This window comes from Amblyomma americanum, chromosome 4, assembly GCF_052857255.1.
Source record: "Amblyomma americanum isolate KBUSLIRL-KWMA chromosome 4, ASM5285725v1, whole genome shotgun sequence".
NCBI classification, from domain to species: domain Eukaryota; kingdom Metazoa; phylum Arthropoda; class Arachnida; order Ixodida; family Ixodidae; genus Amblyomma; species Amblyomma americanum.
Genome location: NC_135500.1, coordinates 154,222,201 through 154,250,180, shown reverse-complemented (window position 1 = coordinate 154,250,180; position 27,980 = coordinate 154,222,201). Strand labels below are relative to the sequence as shown.

At 50.7% G+C, this 27,980-nt stretch overlaps 1 protein-coding gene and 1 pseudogene across 1 annotated transcript in view; one reads left to right on the top strand and one right to left on the bottom strand.

Annotated features, from left to right (window-relative positions):
* The window catches only part of LOC144128541 (ankyrin repeat and BTB/POZ domain-containing protein 2), a 116,175-nt gene that overhangs the window by 11,893 nt on the left and 76,302 nt on the right, over window positions 1-27,980 (top strand). The gene's annotated exons all lie outside the window — the stretch shown is intronic.
* Window positions 4,305-4,360, bottom strand: LOC144130768 (U6 spliceosomal RNA; annotated as a pseudogene).

The following is a 27,980-nucleotide window of genomic DNA, read 5'->3' as shown; positions in this document are numbered from 1 at the left end:
ATCTCCAGAGGCTACCTACACATCAACGCCGCATTCCTCAGTATTCCGCAACCGCATCGAGACCGACATCGGTTTCAACCAAACCCGCAAAACACTTCGGTTTCCGCGTACACGCATGGTGCTGCCAAGGAAACGCTTTCCGCTCGTTCCCATCGTGCGTGCCAGCGCTCATTCCACGCCAGTTAGCTGTCCTCGCGTGGAGCTTCTCTGTTCCTTTATTTTTTTTTTTTTTTGTCTTCCCCACTGTTTCACAGCTTGGCATCGCGCGAGCTGGTAGCTTTCTGGGTATCGGTTTCCGTCTGTCTTCGCCGTGGGTAGCCGTGGGGGAAACGCTTCGTTTTCTTCGGTAACTGAAAACGTAAAAACGGTGCGTCATCGTCGTCCGCGGTTGGTGGGTGATTCTCGCCGTGAGCGTGCGCTCTGCTGCTTCTGCCCGAGGTGGGGAGGTCCCCTGCTGCAGACGCGACAGGGAGTAAAAAAAGATTACGTGCCTCCGATGGCACCAAACGATAAAGGCGGCGCGCGCTGCGGCGGGGGGCGCCGCGCGCTTGGCGGAACGGAATGCGCGCGCAAACGCGCGTTAAAGAAAAAGCGCGCTCTTTTATATATACGAGCGCGCTTCTTTTTGATTCTCTTTCCCTCGTCTTTTTATTTTCTTTCTTCCTTCATTCCGGCAATTCTAGTTTCGCTTTCTTTTTCTTGCCTTTGCTCCACACTCTTCTTTTCCGGCGCCTTTCTTCTCCACCTCCGCTTTTTCTCTCGCTTTTTCATTTCTCCGTTCCTTTTGTCTTCAGACTTCCGCGACTCTTCTTTTTCCGCCTCGGCCTCCCGTTGGCGTTCACTTTCATTCGACGTTCCTTTCACATTGTGACTTATCCTTCTTATCTCCCTCAACCTTCGTCCTGCTTGCAGCTCAGTTCGCCGGTCGCATGGGATCTATGGCTCACGCTGTTGTTGCTCTTTTGGTACTTCGTCACCCGCCGCGGTGGCTCAGTGGTTAGAGCGCTCGGCCACTGATTTTTTAATTTAATTTTTTAAATGTAATTGGTTTTTTTGGGGGAAAGGAAATGGCGCAGTATCTGTCTCATATATCGTTGGACACCTGAACCGCGCTTTAAGGGAAGGGATAAAGGAGGGAGGGAAAGAAGAAAGGAAGAGAGAGGTGCCGTAGTGGAGGGCTCCGGAATAATTTCGACCACCTGGGGATCTTTAACGTGCACTGACATCGCACAGCACACGGGCGCCTTAGCGTTTTTCCACCATAAAAACGCAGCCGCCGCGGTCGGGTTCGAACCCGGGAACTCCGGATCAGTAGTCGAGCGCCCTAACCACTGAGCCACCGCGGCGGGGGCCACTGATCCGGAGTACTCGCTTTCGAACCCGACCGCGGCGGCCGCGTTTCAATGGAGGCGAAACGCTAAGGCGCCCGAGTGCTGTGCTATGTCAGTGCACATTAAAGATCCCCAGGTGGTCGAAATTATTTCGGAGCCCTCCACTACGGCACCTCTTCCTTTCTTCTCTCAGTTCCTCCTTTATGTCTTCGCTTACGGCGCGGTTCAGGTGTCCGCCGATATGTGAGACAGATACTGCGCCATTTCCTTTCCCCCAAAACCAATTTTCAATTCTTCAATTTTTGGTACTTCGTCAACATCTCTTGAAATTCTTCCTTAATAATAATAATAATTGGTTTTGGGGGGAAAGGAAATGGCGCAGTATCTGTCTCATATATCGTTGGACACCCGAACCGCGCCGTAAGGGAAGGGATAAAGGAGGGAGTGAAAGAAGAAAGGGAGAAGGAGGTGCCGTAGTGGAGGGCTCCGGAATAATTTCGACCACCTGGGGAAATTCTTCCTTACGAAAAGTATTTTAAAGCGAAGGCTTTACTGGCCGCAGGTTGAGTAGCTTCGCGTGATTCCTGGAGAGCCGTGCTGCGCATGCGTGAGGAACAGTGACGACACACGGCGCATTTCTCTCTCTCGCTCTCTAGTCACAAGTGCGCATGCGCCACTAGTAGCAGCGAGCCACAGGTGTTCCGCCGCTGCGCAGCGCAGCGCCTTTCCTCAAAATTCAACTTTAATAATAATAATAATAATAATAATAATAATAATAATAATAATAATAATAATAATAATTGGTTTTGGAGGGAAAGGAAATGGCGCAGTATCTGTCTCATATATCGTTGGACACCTGAACCGCGCCGTCAAGGAAGGGATAAAGGAGGGAGTGAAAGAAGAAACGAAGAAGAGGTGCCGTAGTGGAGGGCTCCGGAATAATTTAGACCAACTAGGGATCTTTAACGTGCACTGACATCGCACAGCACACGGGCGCCTTAGCGTTTTGCCTCCATAAAAACGCAGCCGCCGCGGTCGGGTTCGAACCCGGGAGCTCCGGATCAGTAGTCGAGCGCCCTAACCACTGAGCCACCGCGGCGGGTGCCGCGGCGCGGTGGCTTACAGATCCGCCTCGGTAGCGCAGTAGGCAGCGCGTCAGTCCCACAACATCCAACTTTCAATTTTCTCTTTCCTCTTCCCGTCCCTCCTTTATCCCTTCCTTTAGGGCGTGGTTCGGGTGTCCACCGAGATATGTGAAACGGTTACTGTGCCATTTCTTTTCCTCAAAACAAAACAAGTGAGCCGTCGGCGTTCATAGAGTTCAGTGAGGTTGACAACTTTTCAAAGACCGTTCATTTTCACGAAAGGAAAGGCGCACAACCGGCTTCATGGGTCAGTGGAGACCTCAATCTCGCTTTCGCTTTGTGTATCGTGATTAGCGGGGCTAATCCACATTAATTTTTTTATTTGCATTTGTGTCATCGTTTCTGGCTTCATAAATGCAAGAATGTGTCATTTCCTGAACCCACGAGTGTTCAGTTTCATCACTGTGGACGAATATATTTCAGTGCTTTATTTTTTACCTAAATGCTAAAGCTTGCCATTCCCCGAGCCCACCGCATGGTGCTCATTTTCATGAGTGAGTGAGTGAGTGAGTGAGTGAGTGATACCGAGCGAGTGAGTGAGTGAGACCGAGCGAGTGATGGTGTTGTGTAACGGTGACCTTAGATATACAGAATGGTGCCGACATTTCTAGGCCCCCAAATCTCTCTTCACTTTGTTCGCTTTAATTAATATAAACCTCGTTATTACCGTAGTCCTTGCAGGTGGACATGAACAAAAACCTCGTTTGCCCGGCCCTTCTTGCGTTCCTGATCGCCTCTTATGCGTGTCGACATCCGCTACAAGTCTTAAGTTCCTGTGAGCCGTTTGCCACTTCGTGCCGTCCTAGCCTCCCCATCTTCTCTTCATGTCTTTGCCCCCTCTCCCTCTGTCTGTTCGTTCTCGTGCTTGTTTCTGTCTTCCTTTCTCACTATTACTGCGCTGATGCCCCGAAAGCGTGTGTGTGTGTGGGGGGGGGGGGGGGGTGGCAGGCGGTCTCCGGCCAGAACAGCCGCTACCCACGTAATCGCTTCCTTATCCTGTCCCTGTGTCACTCCTATAAGCCCCTCGCTCAGCTCCATTCCTCTGCCTTATCTCCGCCGGGGTCGTTGTATGTAGCCCATAACCCGGGGACTTCTTAATCGCGCCACTTTAATGTCGCGCTTCTTGGGACCCTTGTGGGGAACAACACACCGAGAGGAAAGAAAACAGAAGCGACAGAAAGTGCGGGAAAAAAGAAAGGATAACAAAACGATGGAGAAGGGGGCGCCAATAAGTCTGCCCCATTACCTTACATGTTTTCCTTTTCTGTCAACCCTCCGCCCCGCGCACCTCGCGTTCTCTCCTCTCCAGCCAAGAGCCGCCGCGTCTCCTTGCGGGACGCCGAGTCGCCCCGCTGCTGGCAGGTCACAGCACTTTCTCGGGAGCACGCTGCGCAGGCATTTTAATAGCATCCCACCCCCTCCCTTTCGGCTAACAACGGCTGCCGGGGCGGCGATGCGGGCTGGAGATGGCGACGCTGTAGGTGGTTGCAGGCGGGGGGGTGCGTGTTACGGCGTAGCTCGCGCGTGGCGGAGCAGGCCCTAATGGTGTTACCGCTGCCGCTGAGTGTCCAAGTGGTGAGGGGAAGAGGAGAGAGAGAGAGGGGGGAGTAGTCGGCCGTGGATCGCACGCGCAGGCATTCGCAGCGGAGAACAATGCCCGCGCGACAACAGGTGATCTACTCGCGGTCGCCATTCTTGTTTTGTTTCGTTTTCTTCGTTGATGGGCCTGCGCGGTGCGCGCCCGAGGAGACCAGCCTTGACACGCGCGACGAATGTTAAACGCTGCGCGGAGTCCACGTTCCAAAAGCGAAATCCGTTGCTACTGCTTGCCATGCTAATCTTCTCTGTATCATTCCAATTTTAGTATATGTACAGCATAGGTACAGCCTTTGTCAAAAAAAAATTAATGTAGATTACACCCGCCGCGGTGGCTCAGTGGTTAGGGCGCTCGACTACTGATCCGCAGTTCCCGGGTTCGAACCCGACCGCGGCGGCTGCGTTTTTATGGAGGCAAAACGCTAAGGCGCCCGTGTGCTGTGCGATGTCAGTGCACGTTAAAGATCCCCAGGTGGTCGAAATTATACCTGAGCCCTCGTGACTACGGGCACCTCTTCCTTCCTTTATCTTTCACTCCCTCCTTTGTCCCTTCCCTTACGGCGTGGTTCAGGTGTCCAACGATATATGAGACAGATACTGCGCCATTTCCTTTCCCCAAAAAAACCATTTATTGTTATTATTATTGCTATTGCTTGCGCTGCTGCTGTTGCCGTTATGAGTGGTGACTGGACCCGGCTGTTAACTGCGACGCGCTACAGGTTTGGGGGTGTGTTCGACGCTGGATAAACGTTACGACTGTTTCGTTCAGCACGCGGTGATAATAATTGGTTTTTTGGGGGGAAAGGAAATGGCGCAGTGTCTGTCTCATATATCGTTGGACACCTGAACCGCGCCGTAAGGGAAGGGATAAAGGAGGGAGTGAAAGAAGAAAGGAAGAGAGAGGTGCCGTAGTGGAGGGCTCCGGAATAATTTCGACCACCTGGGGATCTTTAACGTGCACTGACATCGCACAGCACACGATCATCGCCTTAGCGTTTTTCCTCCATAAAAACGCAGCCGCCGCGGTCGGGTTCGAAAGCACGCGGTGCAGTTCTCAAATATCGGGCACGTCTGGTGGCGGACACATCGAAAGCCATGAGCGGCTGCAGCTGAGGATGACTCTGGACTGTATCGACGCGTTGTAGCTGTAGGCACGTTTCACCCACAACCTGTATTCACTGCTAAGAGGAATAAGGATACACACTCGGCACCGTTTCGACTTCTTGCCCCTTGTGCCAGCACCGAATCTATATAGTTAATATCTCGCTTAAGTGCATCTTAGTCGCCGACATTGCTTTGTCGACAGGCTTGGAAGGAGACTAATTTGTGGACTTGGATTTATTACACGCATTGTTAAGTAGAACTTTGGCCTTAGCGTGCGGCTACTGATCACAACGTCGCGGCATGTGACCCGGCCACGGCGGCCGCATTTTTAGGGAGCTTTTGTTTTTCTTTGCCTTTACAAGTGCCGTCTTGGAATTCACCCTTTTTTGCTAACACAAATTCAAAGAGCATTTAAGCTAGACCGAATTCTAATCCTTAAAACGTCTTCTCGTAACACTCTCCTGCTTTTGAGCCGCCTGTCCTCCAACCATTCCCTAGCTACCGCCGTACCAAAAGGCCGTACACGCTCTGGCGACTGTCTCGAGCGCCCTCTGCTGGCGTTTTTCGTCATCCTCGCGCGACGTGTTCCTCCTTCACTTTCTACGTCCGCTCGTCCTCGCGCTGTTTCTCAACCCCTTGACACAGTGCGTCCTGTCTTGAAGAGTTCCCAAACATCTGCGCGACAGCGCGGAATGCCGAGGCGAAAACATCTCCGGCCTTCCGTCATGGGAGCGTGATGGGTATGCATTCTATATGCCTGGCGCAGCTGACGTCAAGGCGTTCCCGGCTGCCCGCAGGAGGAGTGAAGGCTGCCGCCCATCACGTAGGCTCTGCTGCTCGCCGGCCGGCCTTGACACTCGGCTCTGGCGGGCGGACAGGGTTATCTTGAGCAGACGCGCATGTTTTCGCTTCATCGAGACCCCCCACACGGTGCCTAGCTTCGTTTGCCTTGCTCCTTCTTTTTTTTGCTTCCATCGTGCTCGTTAACGGTCGTCGGGACCACGTTACGTCGTCCCTGGAAGCCCGTTACATAGTTTCATCGAATACGTCGAAGCCCGGATCGTTGCCAAGTCCTTTTCACGCACGCAGAAAGGCTGCGACACGACGCTCTTGGTAACTTTGCATTGATTTGTAGAGGTAATTCATGGAAGGGGTGGTGGCTGGGAGGGCTCTCCCTTATATACCGTGAATTTTTAAAGCTTTGCTCGCTGGAAAATGCGGGGTGGTCAGCCAATTACAAATTTCTCGCTCATGGCGATTACAGGCAGTTTTAACTGACGGTCCCCTTAAAGCAATGGAGTGGATTCGAAGACAACGTCGTGTACTGTGCGATGTCGGTGCACGTCAAAGAACCCCAGGTGGTCGAAATTTCCGGAGCCCTTCACTACGGCGTCTCTTATAGCCTGAGTTGCTTTGGGACGTTAAACCCCTATAAACCAAACCTATAAACCAATCGAAGACAACGTGAACGTAGCAGGACGCAGCAGAAACTAAGGTGGCTTGATTAGATTAGATTAGATTAGGAAGTTTGCAGGTGGGGGGCGGTCGCAGCTAACGCAGGACAGGATTAATTGTAGGTGCACCGGAAGAGGCCCTGTGCTGCAGTGGGCGTAGTTAGGATGATGATGATGATGTCTGAATTTTCTGTTGCCGCTAGTAGGTCTGTGAAATCTCCCGAACTCGTTCTTGAACTGCAAGACACCCATGCTTGGCGTTAACCACTTGAGTTATGTTGGTCACGGTGTTTAACGGCGTTTGGGCAACGCAGTAACCGTCAAAGTGTTCCTACTGCTGTTCGTCTTTTCTTTACACAAATCGAAAATGCAACACTTTTCGTCGTTATTACAATGGGCCACTTTCGAGACAGAAACTTGTACACATTGCCGCCAGTGTGACCGCTTAAATCAGTGTCTCAGGCGGAGCAATTGCCGACATGCCACTGTAAGGCTAGTCCAGCGTGTACATTTGCATTACCTGATATCACCGCCACCACCAAAACTCAGTTGCTAAACACGAACTTAAATTACAAATCGCGTTGCTTTAGCACACACCCGTGAGCCGTGAGAGAGAGAGAAACGCTTAATGCATGGAATGTTGCCCGGTTCACCAGCGAGAGCTGGTTCTCCGAATGTGAGCTGGACAGCGCCGCCACCCAGTCCACAGTTGTTGGGTTATTGATGCTTGGTATAGCTGGATTTTTCTGGCATGCCCATACCATATGGTATAAGTCAGCCACTTCACCGCACAAGGCGCAGTGCGTACCGTACGAATTTGGAAACATATACCTGAACTTGACATGGTTTATGTAAGTATTGGATTGCGATTTCCTTAAAATGACCCCTTGCTCCCTGTTAAGACTTTTGTGCGGTTCGGCGTACGCTTTGCTCTTTAATCTCAAATGTTGGAGCACATCCCTGTAGCTTAATAGTGGTTCAGAACAATAATGTTCCTGCAAATGTTGCGGGACCCGGGGTAATAGCGCGCGGGCAGCGGCGTGAGCGCCTTCATTTACAACATTCCCTGAGTGTCCTGATCCCCTGAGTGTCCTGGAGTCCATATGACTGTGGGTTGAAGTCTGCATCTTCTTTAGTTCTGAGTATTCTGTTTGCCTGTTTACCAATCCTTCCTCTTATATATATATATATATATATATATATATATATATATATATATATATATATATATATATATATATATATATATATATATATTGTAGTGTGGTAATCTTCATCGATATAACCACTGACATGCGTCGCGTGCTGCCGCTCTCAACGACGAAGAAGTTGTTCGCTGCCTTGCTCTTTCGCCACGCCTGACGCTTCGCTGCGAGTCTCCCCTGAGCGGCTGGAATCATCTGGGTTCACCGAATAAACACACCCCTACAATTGGTGCAGGTGCTGCTGGGTACGTTCCCGTCCACCCTGGAACTAAGAAGCCGCACGTTACCCTCTGCTTCCAGCATGCCGGATGACACTGCCACGACATCGTCGCCCCTCCCAACCACCGTGCTGTGTTCTGGAGCTCTACGGCAGCGTGATCCGTGCTTCTTCAGTGGCACAGCCGACCAGGACGTCGACGATTGGTTGGCGGCATATGAGCGCGTCAGTAGCTACAACAGATGGGACGACGCTATCAAGCTAAGCAATGTAATCTTTTATCTGACTGACGTGGCGAACCTCTGGTTTCGCAACCATGAGGCAGACCTGCCATCTTGGTCTGCATTTAAAAAGAATTTTGCAGAAGTGTTCGGCCGCCCTGCAGTTCGCAAGCTCCGGGCAGAACAACGCTTGCGTGAGCGCACTCAGCAAGTCGATGAGTCGTTCACTAGTTATATAGAGGACATCGTGGACCTATGCAAGCGTGTCGATCCGCTAATGACTGAAGCGGATAAGATCGAGAACATCATGAAAGGCATCTCTGACGACGCGTGCCAAATGCTCTGGGTAAAAAATCCTGCCACGGTGCGTGACGTGATCAAGCTTTGCCAGAGCTACGACGTGCTTCGTAAGAAGCGCGCTTCTACCCGGCGGTCCGGTGTTAGAGACGACGCCATCTCTACACTTGCGCTGGGCGGTTCTACCCCATCAGAGGACAGCCCTTTACTTCAGCAAATCAAAGCCTTCGTTCGAGAAGAGGTCGCCCGCCAGCTATCGCTGGTCCCTCAGTTACAGGATAGTGGCCGCCTTGTTCCTGACATGGCTCCGTCTTTGGCCCCTACCATACGGCGTGCCGTTCAAGATCACATCGCTGACGTTCTTCCTCCCAGCTCCATGCTCCCGCCCAGCCCTGTGCTGCCGCCCAGCCCCGTGCCAGCGCAAGTAACGGCACCACTGACTTACGCCCAAGTTGCGGCCAGGCCGCTCATGCCATCAGCATCTCTTTCCTACCAGGCCGCTCCTTCCAACCTTCCTTCGCCTTTGCCTGGGTCTGCATTCCATGTCCCTATTCCAAGGGTACGCCAACGCCCTACGAACCCTTGGCGTACCGCGGACAACCGACCAATCTGCTACTCTTGCGGGCTGCCGGGCCATGTCGCACGCCTTTGCCGCCAACGCCTTCCACCTTCTCGACCTGAACTATGGAACTACTCCTACAATACAGACCAGCCCTCGCCGAGAAATCCGCCCAGTTCCGAATTTGTATCTCGTGACAATCAAACGTACACAGCTCGCCGATCACCTTCCCCTCGTCGCCGTTCCCCGTCCCCACTCCGACGTTCTACCGGCACCGTTGAGGGAAACTAACAGTCGCAGTTCCCGGGGCAAGAACTGCGCTTGGTTCGAACTCTTCAAGTCCTCGGTGTTCTCCCACTAACGTAATTCAAGTGTTTGTCGACGGCGTCGCAGTACTCGCTCTAGTCGACACGGGCGCTGCCGTATCAGTCATCAGTGAAGCTCTTTGCCGTCGTCTTCGTAAGGTGACCACCGCACTTTCCGACTTTTCGCTTCGCACCGCCTCATCACAGCGCATTCATCCCTCAGCGGCGTGCACGGCCCGTGTTCTCATCGAAGACGTCTTATACACCATCGAGTTTATTGTACTGTCTCGCTGCTCACACGACATCATCCTGGGCTACGATTTCCTTTCCACTCATCATGCCGTTATTGACTGCGCCCGCGCGGAAGTTTCCTTTTTACCTCTTTGTGATACCGTCTTGTGTGACGTCCCTACCCGGCCTGCAAAACTCCTCGTCGCCAGTGACACAGACATTCCTCCATTTTCTGCTGCCCTCGTTCCACTCTCCTGTGAAAGCGTTATTAGTTCGACTGTCTTCTTCACACCTTCCGACGCCGCTTCACGCCATCCCTGCCTCCTGCTTCCATTTGCGGTCCTCAAGATCGAAGATGGCCTTAGTGCAATGTACGTCTCAAATCCATTTTCGTGCCCGTCCGTCCTGCTACGCGGCGAGTGTCTCGGTCGTATTGAAGAACTTGATCCCGCGCTTGTAAATACTCTTCCTGCAACGCCTACTTCATTAGACGTTAATGTGCTCAGCTCTTGCGATACAGCGACCGCTTCGACACCACCCGATGTTCTTCAACAAGCTATTGACGCAGATCTCCCACCCGCACAACGCGATCAACTCGCTGCTCTTCTACAGAACTTCACTTCTGCCTTCGACCTTCCTCACACTGCTCTGGGTCGCACGTCTGTCGTTACGCACGCAATCGACACTGGTACAAACGCACCTTTACGACAGCGTCCTTATCGCGTGTCGGCCTCTGAGCGCCAAGTCATTGCTGACAACGTGGACGACATGCTTCGCCGGGGCGTCATACAGCCATCTAACAGTCCATGGGCTTCTCCGGTTGTTTTGGTCACCAAGAAAGATGGTTCCATCCGGTTTTGCGTCGATTACCGTAGGCTTAACAAAATCACGCGCAAAGATGTCTATCCTTTGCCGCGAATCGACGACGCCTTGGACTGTTTACAGGGAGCCGAGTATTTCTCCTCTTTGGATTTGCGCTCCGGCTACTGGCAGGTACCGATGGCTGATAATGACCGCTCGAAAACTGCCTTTATAACACCGGATGGATTATACGAGTTCAACGTTATGCCCTTTGGCCTCTGCAATGCCCCGGCTACTTTCGAGCGCCTGATGGACACTGTTCTTCGTGGACTCAAGTGGCAGACCTGTCTTTGTTATCTGGACGACATCGTAGTTTTTTCTGCCGACTTTTCTTCTCACCTTCTCCGCCTAAAGGATGTCCTCACGTGTCTCGCCGGCGCTGGGCTTCAGTTGAATTTGAAGAAGTGCCACTTTGCCGCTCGAAAACTCACAATTTTAGGCCACGTAGTTTCTAAGGACGGCATTCTTCCCGACCCCACCAAACTTCGCGCAGTTGCAGAGTTCCCGAAGCCAACCTCCCTGAAGCAGCTTCGGAGCTTTATCGGCCTCTGCTCCTACTTTCGACGTTTCATCTTGAACTTCGCCTCTATCATCGCTCCTCTGACCCAGCTCCTTGCCGGCAGCTCCGACCTTTCCGCCTGGACTCCAGCCTGCGATAAAGCCTTTGACACTTTACGCCGCCTTTTGGTTTCGCCGCCCATTCTACGCCACTTTGATCCGGCTGCGCCTACGGAGATCCACACTGATGCCAGCGGTATTGGGCTTGGTGCCGTCCTTACCCAACGTAAGCCTGGTTACAGCGAGTATGTTGTGGCATACGCCAGCCGAACATTGACAAAGGCAGAATCTAATTATTCAGTCACAGAAAGGGAATGTTTGGCCATTATTTGGGCTATCGGAAAATTTCGTCCTTATGTGTATGGTCGACCGTTTTACGTTGTGACCGATCACCACGCTTTGTGCTGGCTTGCCTCTCTGAAAGACCCATCCGGTCGCCTTGCTCGCTGGGCTCTTCGTCTCCAGGAGTTTGACATTCATGTCATTTATCGATCAGGACTGAAGCATACGGACGCGGATGCTCTTTCCCGCTCGCCATTGCCTAGAGATAATTCGTCTGACCACGTCTGTGCCTACGATATGTCGACTCTTACAACTATCGACATGGCTACCGAGCAGCGGAATGACCCCTGGATCAATGCACTTTTGAATTTTCTCTCAAGTCCTACTCCCGGTCATTCCTCCAAAGCGCTCGTCCGCCAAGCACACCACTTCTCCATTCGTGACGGTCTTCTCTATCGCCGCAATTATTTGCTTGATGGACGGAAGTGGCTTCTAGTCATCCCGCGTCATCTCCGCGCCGACATTTGTGCTGCGTACCATGGTGACCCACAATGTGCTCACGGTGGCGTATTGAAAACCTACACACGCCTACGTCTGCGATTTTACTGGCGTGGAATGTACCGCTTCGTAAGACATTTCGTGCGCGCTTGCGAATCTTGTCAACGCCGAAAAACTCCTCAGAAGTCCTCTGTTTCGTTGCAGCCGTTACCCTGCCCTGCTCGTCCGTTTGACCGCGTTGGCATAGATCTCTATGGCCCTCTTCCGACTACTCCTGCTGGAAACCGGTGGATTATTGTGGCAGTAGACCATCTGACTCGCTACACTGAAACATCACCGTTACCCTCTGCCTCTGCAAGAGACGTTGCTTTGTTCATTCTCAACAACTTGATTCTTCGCCACGGGACTCCGAAGGAACTGCTCAGTGACCGCGGACGCGTTTTCTTGTGCGACGCTCTCGAGGCCCTACTGAAAGAATGTCGCATCATTCATCGCACCGCTACTTCTTACCACCCTCAGACGAATGGCCTGACAGAACGCTTCAACCGTACTCTGAGTGACATGCTGGCCATGTACGTCAACGACGCTCATTCCAACTGGGACCACGTTCTTCCCTTCGTAACCTACGCGTACAACACTGCGATACAGACCACCACTGGATTCTCTCCCTTTTTTCTTCTTTACGGGCGCGAGCCAACCTGCACAATGGACGCGCTTTTTCCCTACCGCCCTGATGTTTCTGAATCGACGCCACTCTCGGACGCCGCCCAGTATGCAGAAGAATGCCGTCAGCTCGCTCGTTCGCTCACAAAGGAAAATCAATGGCAACAAAAACACCATCGTGACACTGGTGAGGCGCCTTCATATGCGCCCAACTCCCTGGTGTGGCTCTGGGTTCCTGCCACAACCGCCGGCCTGTCAAAGAAGCTTCTTGCTCGGTATCACGGTCCATACCGAGTGCTTCAAAAAACATCTCCTGTGAACTACGTAGTTGAGCCCGTTACGCCATCTGCGGACTTGCGTCGCCGTGGACGCGAAATAGTTCATGTGGACCGAATCAAGCCCTACTACGATCCGTCTGTCCTTTCGGCACCATGAGTCGCCAGGATGGCTCCTTCTCTGCCCGGGGGGGAAACTGTAGTGTGGTAATCTTCATCGATATAACCACTGACATGCGTCGCGTGCTGCCGCTCTCAACGACGAAGAAGTTGTTCGCTGCCTTGCTCTTTCGCCACGCCTGACGCTTCGCTGCGAGTCTCCCCTGAGCGGCTGGAATCATCTGGGTTCACCGAATAAACACACCCCTACAATATATATATATATTGATGCCCCATCACTAATTTCCCTTACGCATCCATGCACGCTAGAGCTGCACCTCGATCTTGCTTCTAAGCTGACTTCCCAAGTCCTCTCTGTCCTCAGTCGACCAAATGCATGGGAGCGCTAGTCTATCGAGTACGTCCCTTCCTGTCCTCAAAAGACGTTCCACCCCTCCCCTCTTTTACTCTTTATTCGACTGTTGCTTTTTAAGACCAATCCCCCACGTGTTCTATTCAGGTTTTTGGGGAGCGAAATTTAGACATTTCAGTGCTGTTAACGCCGGGAAGTTTTAAGCGATATTCTGTTCGTGCTCATAACCTTGTGCCATACCCAGCAATTCTGGACAAACAGCTTCAACGGGAAAGAATTAATTAACACAATTTTTCTATATTGGAACATTTCACTATAACAATCATAATACCCGAAGGTATACCAGGTGCACTTTTTTACTATTACCGTTTTCGTACCCGACCGCGGCGGCTGCGTTTTTATGGAGGAAAAACGCTAAGGCGCCCGTGTGCTGTGCGATGTCAGTGCACGTTGAAGACCCCAGGTGGTCGAAATTATTCCGGAGCCCTCCACTACGGCACCTCTTTCTTCCTTTCTTCTTTCACTCCCTCCTTTATCCCTTCACTTACGGCGCGGTTCAGGTGTCCAACGATATATGAGACAGATACTGCGCCATTTCCTTTCCCCCAAAACCAATTATTATTATTATTATTATTTTGCTATCGTCAAAAGCGTTCCCCATTGGTTTTCTTTGGCGCTCTTAACAGCTCCATGCGACCGATGGAAAAACACTAAAAGGAAGATTTTGCTACGCATCAGAAGAATGGACCATTACCTTCAATATTTCCGTAACAGTACCTTACAATATTTCAATATTCACAATTTTTGTCCAAGCATGCTGGACATGATACACAATGAGCTGAGAAAGCTTGGTCTATAGTTGCTGAACATGATGCCAAGAACGCCAAGCAAATTAATTCGCTGCTGCAAGTACCTTTAGGTCTATCATGCCCATTTAACCTCGTGGTGCACGTTTAGGCGTCATGCACGCGGTACCGCAAAGCATTGGGTATTTCAGATTTTTACCGAGCAACAAATAGATCGAGCGCAGCTCCGTTCGTTGCACATCGGCTTGTGGACGCGGGAGCGCAGATAAGCTACTGCTTCGGTGTTCATCTTCGCACGGCGTTTAGCGTGATTTCACCTACGTCATTTTGAGTAACTGGTCTACTCAATTAAGCGGCTCAACAATTACCCTATTCCGAAAGGCCGCATTTATTCGTTGCTCGGGCCCTGAGATCGTTCAATACAGCTGCCAAGTTTGAAGCCCTGTTTCGCCGAGAAATTTATTAAAGAATGATATCCATGCGAGATGTCTACACAAACTCTGCGAAGCCAGGTGGTTTATGCCGGCCTAGGAAAATGGTTGTCGCCGCCTTAAACCGAAGCGCTGGGATGGAGGCACACTCTGCCGAAGGACTGCTTGGCGCTTGCCTTGGCTTGCAAAACGCCTGAAGATTTCCGGTCTTGCAGAAAGCAAATGGAGGACCGTGCGCTCACGTGCATGAGAGTGTCGTATGTGCATGCCTTGCGACCCTTTCCAGCCTGCATCGCGTGTCATATCTAATTCGCCGCAGCATCACGGGAGCTAAGCTGGACGCTCGTATACAACGATAAGGAGCTATTCCTGCTTGTTTATGCGCGCACTAAAGCGATACCTCAAGCTCCCTGTTAATCAAACCAGCTTTGGGCTGCGGATAACTCGCAATGTTGCTGCGCACTGCTTTTTTTTACCCGTGCAGCCCTGCGCCGCACCTGCCACAGCGCTGCACAGAACTGACGCGGAAACGCATTTCAGGAAGAAAAAGAAGTACTCCGAACGGGTTGAAAGAGAAAGGCAGCTGCGTTTCGAAAGCAAAGCGCGCGCCACCACCGCCGCCGTCTTCGTCCTTCGAGTCGAATTCCTGAATGTCATTTCCTGACTAGAAGAGGCCCGCCCCTTTTTTACATATCCGCAGGGTCGGCGAGGGCAAGGGCTAGCGCGCTAAATGTAATAAAGAAAAAAGTCGAATGATGTTGAGTATGCAAGATACCCGATAGGCTGGGGCGTCGAGTTTAACGCAGAACAAAACACGATTGGGTGTAATCACCACTGATTCTCGATTTATTAACAAGTGTTGAGTGATACGCTGCTTTGCAGTATAGCGCTGTTCGACAGTTTAAAATGATACTATGCGGTGCAGTCCTTAGGTCATTGAAGCCGTCGTACGATGTAAGGTGGCTTTGAAACAAACCGCCTATATAAATCGTATAATTGCTCAATTTCCCATTTGCAGCCCAAATGTGTCACCAAATAAAGATGATATCGAATTCAAATTTAGCACGAAAACGTGTTTGCTAACGGGAAGGGAAACAGACATCGCCCTCATAATCCTCTGCGCCATGAAAGAACAGCGCATGATAAAATATCACGCGTCAAAGCAACACACAGAAAACGGCAACAGCGACAAACAGCAGGGCAACAAAACAGCACACGTCAAAACAGCCGGAAAACAGCACACTGGAAACATGACACCGGAAACAGCACGCCGATGAAACAAACAGCACAATTATAAAACTGTACAGCGACAGAAACAGTTCATTTGTTCGCTATACCTTTCCATTACAGCTCGTAAACTCGTTCCACAACGCTACATCTACCGTTCTGCGTTGTGCTGTTCTCTCACCGTGCTGTTGTTTCCCGGTGTGCTGTTGTGTGGCGGTGCTGTTTTTCGCCGTATACTATGTCGCTGTGCGGTTTTTGTGTGCAGTTGTGCGTCATAACACGTGCGTCCTTTATAGTTTCCGGTTTTTCGTGCCCCCTTTACGAGTTCCACAGGAACAACTATTGAGCCTTGGGCTTCCCACGGGTGTCACAAGAGCTCTGCTATACACATTATAGAAGCCAAGCCCGTGGGCTGTGTATTTTTGACAAAAGCTGTACGTATGCATTTTCCAAAGATAGCAATAGATGTCCTAAACATTATAAGCATTACATACGCGCACGCACGCGCCCACACAAATAGGCAGGCATGCCTTACTGTACGCTGGTAACTAAATTTCGAACAAGTTAAACTTGCATAGAAATATAAACAAAGGAACAAAAACAATACGGATGAATGAACGTTGATTCCTATATTGGTTCACTGAAATGGACACAAAATCACGCCAGCCGCATTTCAGGATTTGCGATAGCCAGGAACGGACTTGAGCAGATCGAGGTCGTAACGACTCGGAAAAGCTATAGCTCTCCCTTTTTCCCAGTATCTTCGCCTAACATTTCATTTTTTCTCTTCGCCTGAACGGCTTGCGTAGGTATTTAAAGAGGTCGCGCATCACTCGAACTGCGCTTACGGCTCCGCTGCATGGTTGCATAACAGGGCTCCGTGTTATTATTTGTTTAGTTTTTTTCATTCAGGAGCTGCACGACAAGCGGATCGGTTGTGTTGCGCCATTAGTCATCATCGTATCGTTCGCTTGCATCATTAGATGGCGTACGCGTGGGACCCGCTTAAGCGGCCCCTCCCCCTTCGTCTTCTTTCGCCCGTTTTTCCCTCGCTGCTTTTTTTTTTACCCGCAAAGCAGCGCGTCTGTGAGGAACTGAGTTGTGCCGACTTGGAACTAACAATAACGGTAGCGCGTTGCGTCGGGAACGTGACTTGGCTGGGAATGGAGTTTCGTGAAAAGGAATTAATGGCGCGTGGTGGCGCCGGCTCTTTTATAGAACGCGGGCTATATACTCTCGACGCGGTCGGAGGACTGGGAAAAGGAAGGCTTCCAGTGAACTAGTAGGACTTCGTTTACTTGTTTTATCATGTAGCGCACTTCACAAGCATCTCTCGACAGTTTCTAAATACGCATGTGTATGTGTACTGTTATTTTTTTATTTCAAACCTTGATTTGTGCTGGTTCCTAAAGCTCCTTCTCGCCGTTAGTATAGGGATCGCAGCGACACAACAGAGACATTTAGAATTGGGGTACCCTGTCGGTTAAAGGTATAGAGGAATAGCGGAGCGCCAGTGAGCATGCGCAGAACGATAACGCCCCTCGGGTTTTTGTCCAGCGCATGCTCTCTGGCGCATTGCTATTCCCCTGTCACCCTAAACAATAAAGCCCCCCCCCCCCTCCCCAACTCTAAAACTCCCTAGTATGGGCAGTGATGGTACGTGGGGTTTAATAATAATAATAATTGGTTTTGGGGGGAAAGGAAATGGCGCAGTATCTGTCTCATATATCGTTGAACACCTGAACCGCGCCGTAAGGGAAGGGATAAAGGAGGGAGTGAAAGAAGAAAGGAAGGAAGAGGTGCCGTAGTGGAGGGCTCCGAAATAATTTCGACCACCTGGGGATCTTTAACGTACACTGACATCGCACAGCACACGGGCGCCTTAGCGTTTTTCCTCCATAAAAACGCAGCCGCCGCGGTCGGGCTCGAACCCGGGAACTCCGGATCAGTAGTCCGTGGGGTTTAACGTTTCGAAATTGCGCGTGGGCAATGAAGGGAGCCGAGTGGGGGGGGGGGGGGGGGGGGGGGAGTCTTTGGATCAGTTTAGACCACCTGGGGTTCTTTAACGCGAACGGATATGGCAGAACACCACGAGGGCGTTCTTTGCACTTCGCCTGTATAGAAACCCGTCCTTCGCCACCGGGATTCGATCTTGAGACCTAAGGCTCACAAGCCGAACGTCGAAGCCACTAAGCCACTGCGGCTAATACAGTGTCCAATAATACTGTCAACTGAAGCAGGCTTGGTGCCCTTGTGATTCCGTGCTTGTGTGCATTATCTCGTTTTCCTGTGCCTACAGTCGAGCAAATTTCCCACTAGGTGTCATCTGGGGCTTTGGCTGGCGCCGGCCAGCTTTAGGTGAGGATCAGTGGGGGAGACCTTTGACCTGCAAAGGGGGTCACCGGACTGATAATTATGTTTCCCAAAATCAGTTATCGCGCCTTGAGCCTGGCACAGTTTGGTTTTGACGATTGGGGTAGCGACATCATAAGCAACGCTTCGAAGAGACGACATACGGAAGCTTAAGAAGAAATGGCACTCCGCCAGCTGACTGGATATGCTTACAGAACAACCGCAAAAACTTTTCAGCCTTCCCCTTCTAGCTGGGAAATAGGTGACAGGAATAGATGTGCAGCCGATAAGAAGTGCTTGTACTTCTTTCGGCTTCAAATAATTGATTTTGACACAAAAGACGGCATAAACGTAGGGATATATGCGACTCATTGTACGGAAACAGCAGCGGACGCATCCGAACCGCAGCTCTTTGCTCGGAAAGGCTAAATGATTCAAGCTATCAAAAACAAATAGGTGAAAGATTTGTATTTTATTTCTCCACCGCGGAAGAAGCCCACTTTGCATTCCCGCTCATTAACTCGTTTGTCTTTAATTGCCCGCTGCTTATACCATATTCTTTCTTGTTGGCGCATTGGGGCGGTTCCACTGCTACTTCGAGACCGTCCCGAATGCAAAAACAAGCTAAAGACCAGCGTTCCATTGTCTGCCCTTTCGTGGCGGGCGCCAAGTTCGTGAGCTCCTTACACCCAGGGCCGCAAAAAAAAAAAAGAGAGAGAGACGCTGACTCGCAGAACAGCCGCTGATGCTGCTGCTGCAGCTGGTCGCACGTGACCGGCTCAGCCTTCGGATCTCCCGGAGGCACAACCTTCGCAACATTCGCGAACGTATTCACGGCATTCGCGAATGTTGTGCCTCCGGCGTCGCGAGTGGCTGCGCACCGCTGATGCCACTTGTGCCGCAAGGCCGATCCGGCGTCATCATCGGCCGACCGTCGGACAGCTTCTGTGGCAGGATCGGCACGGTCCACAGCAGAGGGCTGTGGCATCGCGTGACTCGGCGCTGGGCGGAAGCCAAGGCGCTCTTTCTCGGCCGATTACTCGCGGCTGGAGAACGGACCGAGAACCCGCCTGGACGCCGTCGGATGAACCACGCACAAACACGAGCGCCAACAATGGCGTAGCTCCGCCGACCAGGGATGGAGATGCCATTAGGCAGGCGCGCGCACGCGAACAGCCAATTTGATGCGCCACGCCGCGGAGTCGGTCCCAAGCCTGGCAGCGGGCACGTGGACGTGCGCTGCGCGTGCCCTTGATACTGCCCGCCGTGTGGCGCTGCTATAAGCGTTTGGCTTCTCGGACCGCGCGGCTTGAGGAAGAAATTGAGCAGGCGTCGAGCTCGGTCGTTTTGTGTAATCTGTCTGGGGAAATGACTGCGTTTAAAACTTCGAGGTGATAATTAAGATTGATTAACTAATCACAAATAGGAGTTTATTTTTAACCTAGTTGCAATTATGAGCAACGTTCACCTGACTGCAGCGCTACCGCTACAAGATGAAACATTGGCAGCCTTCTCGTCTTTCAGTAGGGGAGGAAAACCCCTCCTTGGTCTAGCCCTCCACGGAATGACCTTGTACTGCAGGGCAGTCACTTCGAAACTATGTTAAATGTGGTGGCAGTCACCGATTGCCAGGCAAGAGCGGATTACTTATTATTTGTTTGTTTGGCTCTTGGATTATTTGTACAATACTGCAATCCTTGGTGTGGCCCAAGCAGGAGGGTCATACAATTATTAACACAGCATAATAACAATAGCATATGCACAAAAAAGAATGAATTAATGTACACTTAAGCTCCGCCTTAACGGCATGACGCGATAGCGGCCTGTGGTCCTTTCTAATTGCACATATACTTATTCACATATAGTCGCAAGATACCACTTTATGTGAAAGACCAAACGACGTACTACATGTAAATTCCCGCTTGTTCGCAAGACGCGGTAGCGTAGGGCTCGAATTCCTCCAAATATTCTTTAAAATGAATTACTTTACAAAGCTAAAGTATTTGAAACATGCGGCGACCTTTAATTCGCATTGCATGTCGTGTTTTAACACACATGACGCGTGTTTCAACACCGCGTGACGTCAGTTTAACGTGAGCGTTATGTGCTTGAAATTCCCGCTCGAGGTCATGTGGCTGTGGCCAACGCTTATAGGTATCGTGACCCTATCGACCAATCCGGATTTTAGTGTGGTAACAACGCCCCTGAGGCCGGCTTTTCTTCGACAAAGCTCCTTAACGCTGGCGTTAAATATATAACTCGAAGCTGAAGGGATCATCTATTAACGAGAAAGAGCGAAATTTGACGAAGGGAAGTGTGTTAACTGGTCACAATCCGATTTCGTTCCACACAGCGGTTTAGACAGAGAACTGAAAGAAGTGCACTTCACGCGGAGGGGCCTGAGGTACCGCTACTGGACATGTCCAGCGGCTGTGGTGGTTGGCCAGGAGCTCCTACTACACTTTGCATTCCTGTTATAGACGACACGTGGAACTCGCGGACTTTTCCCAAAATACATCGCACCTTACTGTACAAGTACTCCGGCCGGTTGTGGTGACGTCAAAAGGTTGCGCGACCTCTCTTGACCAACGAGCGAATTTCGTGACACCCCACATCGGCGGGGATTTGGTGTGACGACAACTCTAATGCTATCATATTGATAATAAGAGGAAAATGTTCGCATCGGTAATCACTGCAAGTAAAAACAGTGCAGAGGTGAACGACACAGCTGTACCGTTAGCTCATTCTTTGGTTCGCTAAAATCCCCCTGGCAAGGTATACAGGAGGATACTATAGTCTCCTCCTGTATACCTTGCCAGGGGGATTTACAAAAATTTCTTTAGACAGTCTATAGACTGTCTATTGATTTCTGTCTATGAAGTCTATAGACTCGCTATAGACAGACCCTAGAGAACAGTCTATAGGGAATACAAATTCTATAGAAAGTTTATAGACAATCTATAGATTTATGGCCATACACTTTTAGTAGACTTTTGTCTATAGACTATGAGTAGACAAAAAGAAATATCTACAGGAGGGCAATACAGTCTATAAGAAGTCTATAGACTGTCTATAGACCATTTTTGTAAGGGTACGGATAGCACAGCGTTTAGAATACACCCGCCGGCGCTGCAGCTGTTTTTCGGCGTCCTGGATACGCAGCGGCGTGCCGAACGGCCGCCTGGCCCGCGTTCTAATGCAAGCCCATTTGCCGCGATCCGCCTTTGCAGCTGGAGGCGGAAAACGATTGTAGGCGCGTGCACGTTGCATTACCCCCTTCAGGACACGACGTGAACGGGCACAGGCTCCGCGGAGGGATATTTGTTCGCAGCTGCTGCGACGCGGAGAACCAGCGCCCGTGACGTCATCAGATCGGCGTGCGAATCCGGCATAAAAGTCGGATAATTGCTGCGGAAAAAGAGGGAACACCCTTCGAATCGGGACGCGCTGCCAGAGTGTACGCCGCGTTTATTCCGAGCCGGATTCTTGGCGCATGCGCGCCGAATGTGCCACCCCTTTCCTTTCACGAGAAGCGAGGGGGAACGTGCGTGCCTTGCCGTCGCGACCCATGTGCGCGCATTTGCGACTTGTTTCCTTGGCTGAGTTTTCTTGCACCATGCATGTGTTGGCACCACTGGCCCATGCAGCATCAAGGGCCATTATCCTCATCATCACCGTCAGCCCGCTTACAAGTGGAATCGTCTCCGTTACTCCAAGTGACCACCGGTGAACTGGTCTGCTCAGTCCATTTCTTCCTCTTGATTTTAGATGGGATGTCACTGGGATATCGGTCTGTCACCAACGCCGTTGTATCTTAACGTCACCTCTGTCATTTTCCTTTACATATAGCCAGCTACACTTCCCCCAGTTTAAGTTTAAAACTACTTGCTTGTTTTGTGTGTCAAAATTCCTTCATTTCGTGACGTTTTGTGTTACTTTGTGCTGTTGTTCGACAATAGCGATTTGCCCACCTGTGTGTAATTTCACAACTGCTGTTCTCCATTTTCGTTGTAAGTAATTGCACTAAGGCAAACATATGTTTTAGTAACATAGCCATAGGCTGCATCCTATTAACGCGATATCGTTAAAAGGATGCACCGGCAACATCGGCGTCGTCGACGTGTCGAGAAAAGCACGTGGCCCACCTGCCACCTAGGTCGCGTGGCCTTGTGACGTCATCACAACCTGCCCACAGTGGCGGTTGGCAGTGAAATTAATGTTTGGTCGCGAGAGGTTGCTCGGGAAGAGCAACATGGGACTCACAAGACAAACAGCCACCTGCCGGGACAGTGGCGCATCGCTTAACCGCTGCGCCACTCAGCTGCACAGCTGAGTACTGGCAGGATACGACTATTGTATTAACTTTCTTTTTCGCGCAAGTCTTCGCCATAGCAGTTATAGTCCGAGCATGGCCCGAGCATGACCTGCGAGCGATTTCTGGAGGTGGGTAGTGTTTATGTATATGCTCTCGCAGTTAGCATGGACATATAGGAACACTATGTGGCGGGTAGAAAGAGACGCTATCCATTGGATTTTGGAGTGAGCTGTCGGTGGCGGCCAGCAACTTTAAAGCCACGATTTGAGCAGGGCAGTGAATTACTGGGGCCATTGTTGTCTGGTTGAGGAGCGAACAAGAAAGCAGTTTTCATGTGAGAAGTATATTCTCATTTGGCTGCAGCGCCCAGAGGGCGTGCTTGTTCTCAACTCAGGATTAGTTGGGAGTCGGGACCAACTGAGTTGGTCTTCTATATGCTGCATGATTTTAGTGAAATGGCGGGTCATCCTCTGGAGCAGCAATGGCGCGCAACCTTCGCGAGATCGAGCTTCTTAATTCTTTCCGGGAATGCCAGGCGTGTGCGTACCTCGGACAAATTGGCTGACGAAAGAGGCCACCTGGATAATTGATGTTCGTCTTGCACAACGTAAACAAGTGCGGTACGAAAACATTGCTTATATGCGTGTTTTCTTGCCGCTGACTTAAGCGAGGTGGCTGCGCGCCACTTGCGCGGTATAGGCTGACGCGGTTCCTATGCGGTTAAGGGAATACGCAGTTGTCCTTAATAGTACGAAGAACATTTGACAATTTGATTGTTTTTAAAGCGAAAGCTTTACTACTCCAGCCAGCGAGCCATTTTGGCTCGTCGCGCACTTCAGCCGTATGCCGTGTGCCGTGGCCGACGAACGACATTGAGCCGCCGTTGCCTAGCAACGCCGCAGCCGCGCTCCAACAGATGGCGCCGCCGTCGACGCCGCTCGCTCCACCAGATGTGCTCCGCTGGGGTAGAGGGAGAGGAGGTGTCGCCTCACGGGGAGTATACATATTTGCGCTTCGCCTCAGTGTATTGTAAATAGCATATGCTAACCACAGGTTGGATACCTGATACCTGATTTAATATCTGCAGCGGGTCCTTGGACCTAAGGTATAAACATATTTTTGTAATATGGCGGAGTGCTTGGCTTGAAGCACTCTGGCACGGGTCGGCCCGGTATTGCACTGCCTCCGGGATCGGCCCGGGGCATATTAGCGCGGCTCGTCTTTTCTTTCACTCTTTGCTCTCCTATCCTTTACTACTCCTATACTTTCAGCACGCGGCAGCGAGCGTGGCTCGGCTTGAGCCAGTAGGCAGGCCCATGCTCTTTCCTTTTTTTTTCTTCCTCTCAGAAACACCAGTCAGTATATCGTAGTCGTTATGGAGAGCGCGAAAGAGACGCAACAACGACAGAGCGAAGCGAGGAAGAGACAACGCACTCAAGATACGCCAGAAGAGCGCGCCGCGCGACTCGAGTAGCGTCGTAACGAGGATGCCGCTAGAAGAAGTCGTGCCACGTCCCGGAGTGACTCTTCAACTGCGGAAAAGACCGATTTGAGTTCTCGAGAGCGTCGGATGAGACGCTGCGTAGACGCCGTGCCGAGGAAACGAAGCTTTCGCAATTCAACTATAGGGTTAACCAGAGCTAAACCACAGCCAATTTTTTAGATATTTTTTTGCTGAAACCAGTGTCTGGTTGCTATTTTCTGCAGGGTATAAGGGAATTAATTTCGTCTCCGGTACAAATGACTGACGTGACCCATAAAGGACACATATATAGGCCGGGTAATGACCACTTTCGAGAGAGCACCATTTGTGACGTGTGTGGGGACTGTTGAAAGTGGAGCGTCGAATTGGGACTCGGATTTTTCCTACAAAGTTGCTGTGATCAGTATTTCAAAATCTTTAAACTACATTTTTGTAACTGCATGCGTCAGACTTGGTAAAGATTCGGCTACACGTTTCAAACTGCTGCCACGAAGTTTAAGCTGACGCAACAATGACACCGTTACCACAGAGAAAATTCCTTTAAACTCTGTAGCTTTCAAAAACAAAAAAAAGCTAAATTCAGTGCTGTCTCCAGTCGTTAACACCCAGTTAGTCGCCCAATGCCTAAGAATTAATAATAATAATTGGTTTTGGGAGGAAAGGAAATGGCGCAGTATCTGTCTCATATATCGTTGGACACCTGAACCGCGCCGTAAGGGAAGGGATAAAGGAGGGAGTGAAAGAAGAAAGGAAGAAGAGGTGCCGTAGTGGAGGGCTCCGGAATAATTTCGACCACCTGGGGATCTTTAACGTGCACTGATATCGCACAGCACACGGGCGCCTTAGCGTTTTTCCTCCATAAAAACGCAGCCGCCGCGGTCGGGTTCGAGCCCGGGAACTCCGGATCAGTAGTCGAGCGCCCTAACCACTGCGCCACCGCGGCGGGGCCTAAGAATTCCTCAAATGGGCTTCTGGGGTGTCTGCCGGATTTTTACGTTGCGGCGCCACGAACCCAAGCACGTGCATCTTATACGTCATCCCACGACGTCAGTTGTTCTGGAATGATCAGTTGTTCCAGTCGGCTCTTCCTGGTGACGGACTTATGCCGGGTGTGTGGACACGCCGCAAGCTGAGACGAGTCGTCCTTCTTGCGACATTTTACACTCTAAACACGGTTAGTACTCAATATAGGACTAAAAAGGGAGTAAACTGTCCTCTAGCGTACACCCTTTTATAAAAGGGTGCGTTAGAGGACATCTTACTGCCTTTTTACTGCTTTCTGTTTAGTGTGTACAGAGGGCAAAACAGAACGACCGAACTGTGTGTAGTGCAGCTCCTAAAGCCGCTGCGACCAGGAAGGCAAAAAATGACGATGAAATCCTATGAGTTTAACTGCACATGCTTACACCCGCATCATTTTTCCACTAATGTTATCTCTAGGTATTTCGTGTTCAGCCCGAAACACGCCCACAGCGTGTTCTAGACAAGCGTTTTTCCCTCTGTACTTACTGAATCTATGCAAGTAGTCAAGGGCGCCTGCTGACTAACTAGGTGCGATCTTAAACGTCAGTCCAGAGATCACGCTTGACGGCTCTCTGTCAGCCCAGTGGGCACTAGCTAGCTGTAAGATTTGCCGTCTCCTCGCTCCTCCAATCAGAGTCAGCGTCAAGGTTAACAAGCAGGTGTCCTCGCTTAGTGCGCGCGATCATTCGCGATGACAGCCGAATGCTCTGCTACCCGCACAATATGGTTGCAACTGGCGAAGGCGGCAAGTGGCGAAGCATTACTCGTGCCACAGCGCGGTTGAGCCTGCTTCGTTGGATGCATCTGCAAGCTTCGAGCGACTTCGTTAGAGAGTCCGTAAAAATGAAACAAAAAAAACAGGTAAAAAACGTAGAAGCATTCCCGTATGCCTTCCGTATGCCTTCCTCGGTTTAAGTGACTATTGGCTTTCTTCGTATGTGTGTGGACACGAACTGCTCATTTCCATATCCTTGTCTTCTGATTAGCTTAACGAGGGCTTCGGGTCTAGCAGCAGTCTTGTTGCCATAGGAAGCGTAAGTGTTCACGCAGAGCTGCCTTCCTCACCGTTCGATCACGTTCTACGCGGTACTTGCTGTATAACAGGACGTTCATACTTCCGCCGCTATGGCCATGGCGCGGGTGAACTCTCTCAAAGTTAGCTTACATGCAACATAAATGACCTCGTAAGTCTATAGAAAACCGGAGAGCCGCCGTCGTACGTATACATATAGCTCAGTCGGCAGGGAACACCGCACGCGACCTGCGGAGGTCGTAGGTTCGGATCCCGTCGGCTGCATGTGGTTGTATTTTCTTCTACTTTCTAACCATGCAGTTATATTTCATTTCAAAGATGGTTACACTACTTACTTCCAATTGATCAACACTACAAACAAAAAATTGAAACATCCCCCATGATCTCCTCGGTTTCAGTGACTGTTGGCTTTCTTCACATGTTTGTCGTCACGGGTCCCTCATCTTTGTGTCGTAATTACCGGCTAATGACTATTAACGCGATAGCTTTAAGACTTCCGTTCTACGGAAAATTTGGCGTCGTCAGTGCCGTCTTCGTCGGCGTTGTGAGAGGAAAAGCTGGCGGCTCACCTGCCATGTAGGCCACGTGACCTTGTGACGTCATCACAACCTGCCCATCGGATTGTGAGCAAACTGTCCAACGTGGCAGGTGGCAGTTAAATTAATGATCGGAAGCGAGAGGTAGCTCGGGAAGAGCAACCAGGGTCTCACAAGCCTCACCTGTGGCAGCACCTGTCATCGCATGGCAGTGGCGCATCGCTTGACCGCGCACCACTGCGCCAGGTGGGGTATGAAAACTCCCAGGGATCTAGGCATGTTGAATATAGAGAATGATCAATTCCACATATATGGCCATGTTGGCAGAACCTAAGCGGCATATAGGAGGAGTATTTGAGCGGGAGGGATCTCTATTATGCAACCGCATTGTACTGTTAAAGGCAGATTAAGCGTTATGTGATGGCGAAAGAAAGAACAGTATCCGTATTTGCGAAGTGATACTCAAAAGGGACCCCATGCGGCTGAAGGCACCCGTTAACGCCTTAAGGTGGAGCTTAAGTGTCTCAAGATTTTATTGGTCAGCATGGAGTGTGCAATGTAGTTCTATGGATTGGCTGATGTGCTCCCTGCGGTCTGGGGCGGTGCTGGTGCGCATAGCCCAGTGTCGATGAGTACCGGAGAGCCGTCGGTCCCGGTAACTGCATTGGTGCCGCCCTCGCGCTCTGGAAGCCGGGACGTGTCTGTGCGTGTCTGCACAGACACGTCTGTATCTATGTTTCCAGCGTGCGCGGAGTTGTCCGCGAGCTTGGCGTCAATCTTGGTGCATATTTCGCAGTGTGGATGCGACGTGTATCCGGATGCGTTCGTCATGTTTCTGGCACCAGGTTAGGGCGCTTGACTACTGATCCGGAGTTCCCGGGTTCGAACCCGACCGCGGCGGCTGCGTTTTTATGGAGGAAAAACGCTGAGGCGCCCGTGTGCTGTGCGATGTCAGTGCACGTTAAAGATCCCCAGGTGGTCGAAATTATTCCGGAGCCCTCCACTACGGCACCTCTTCCTTCCTTTCTTCTTTCACTCTCTCCTTTACCCCTTCCCTTACGGCGCGGTTCAGGTGTCCAACGATATATGCGACAGATACTGCGCCATTTCCTTTCCCCCAAAACCAATTATTATTATTATTATTATTATTATTATTATCTTGAGCCGCGTGCCGTTCATGAATGACGCTCTACCGCTTGAATCATGGTCGGTAGATCGAGACAAGCAGAATATACGCAAAGAGAAGTTCATTGTGTTCACATAAAAGCATGCATATGCATAACGTCACCATTACGGGAGCCAAATATACAATTGAAAGAACACAAAACGCAATGTTCTCAACTCAAAGTAACGGTTCGTACTCTCTCTTTTGATGTATTCTAAAGCGCATAACGGTGAACTAGTTGTGTTGTGCAAGTACATGTGATTTCTTGCTCAGTTCCCATGGAAATATTAACGTGCATACCATGAGATGTTTGCTTTTAACGATCGCGCAATAGT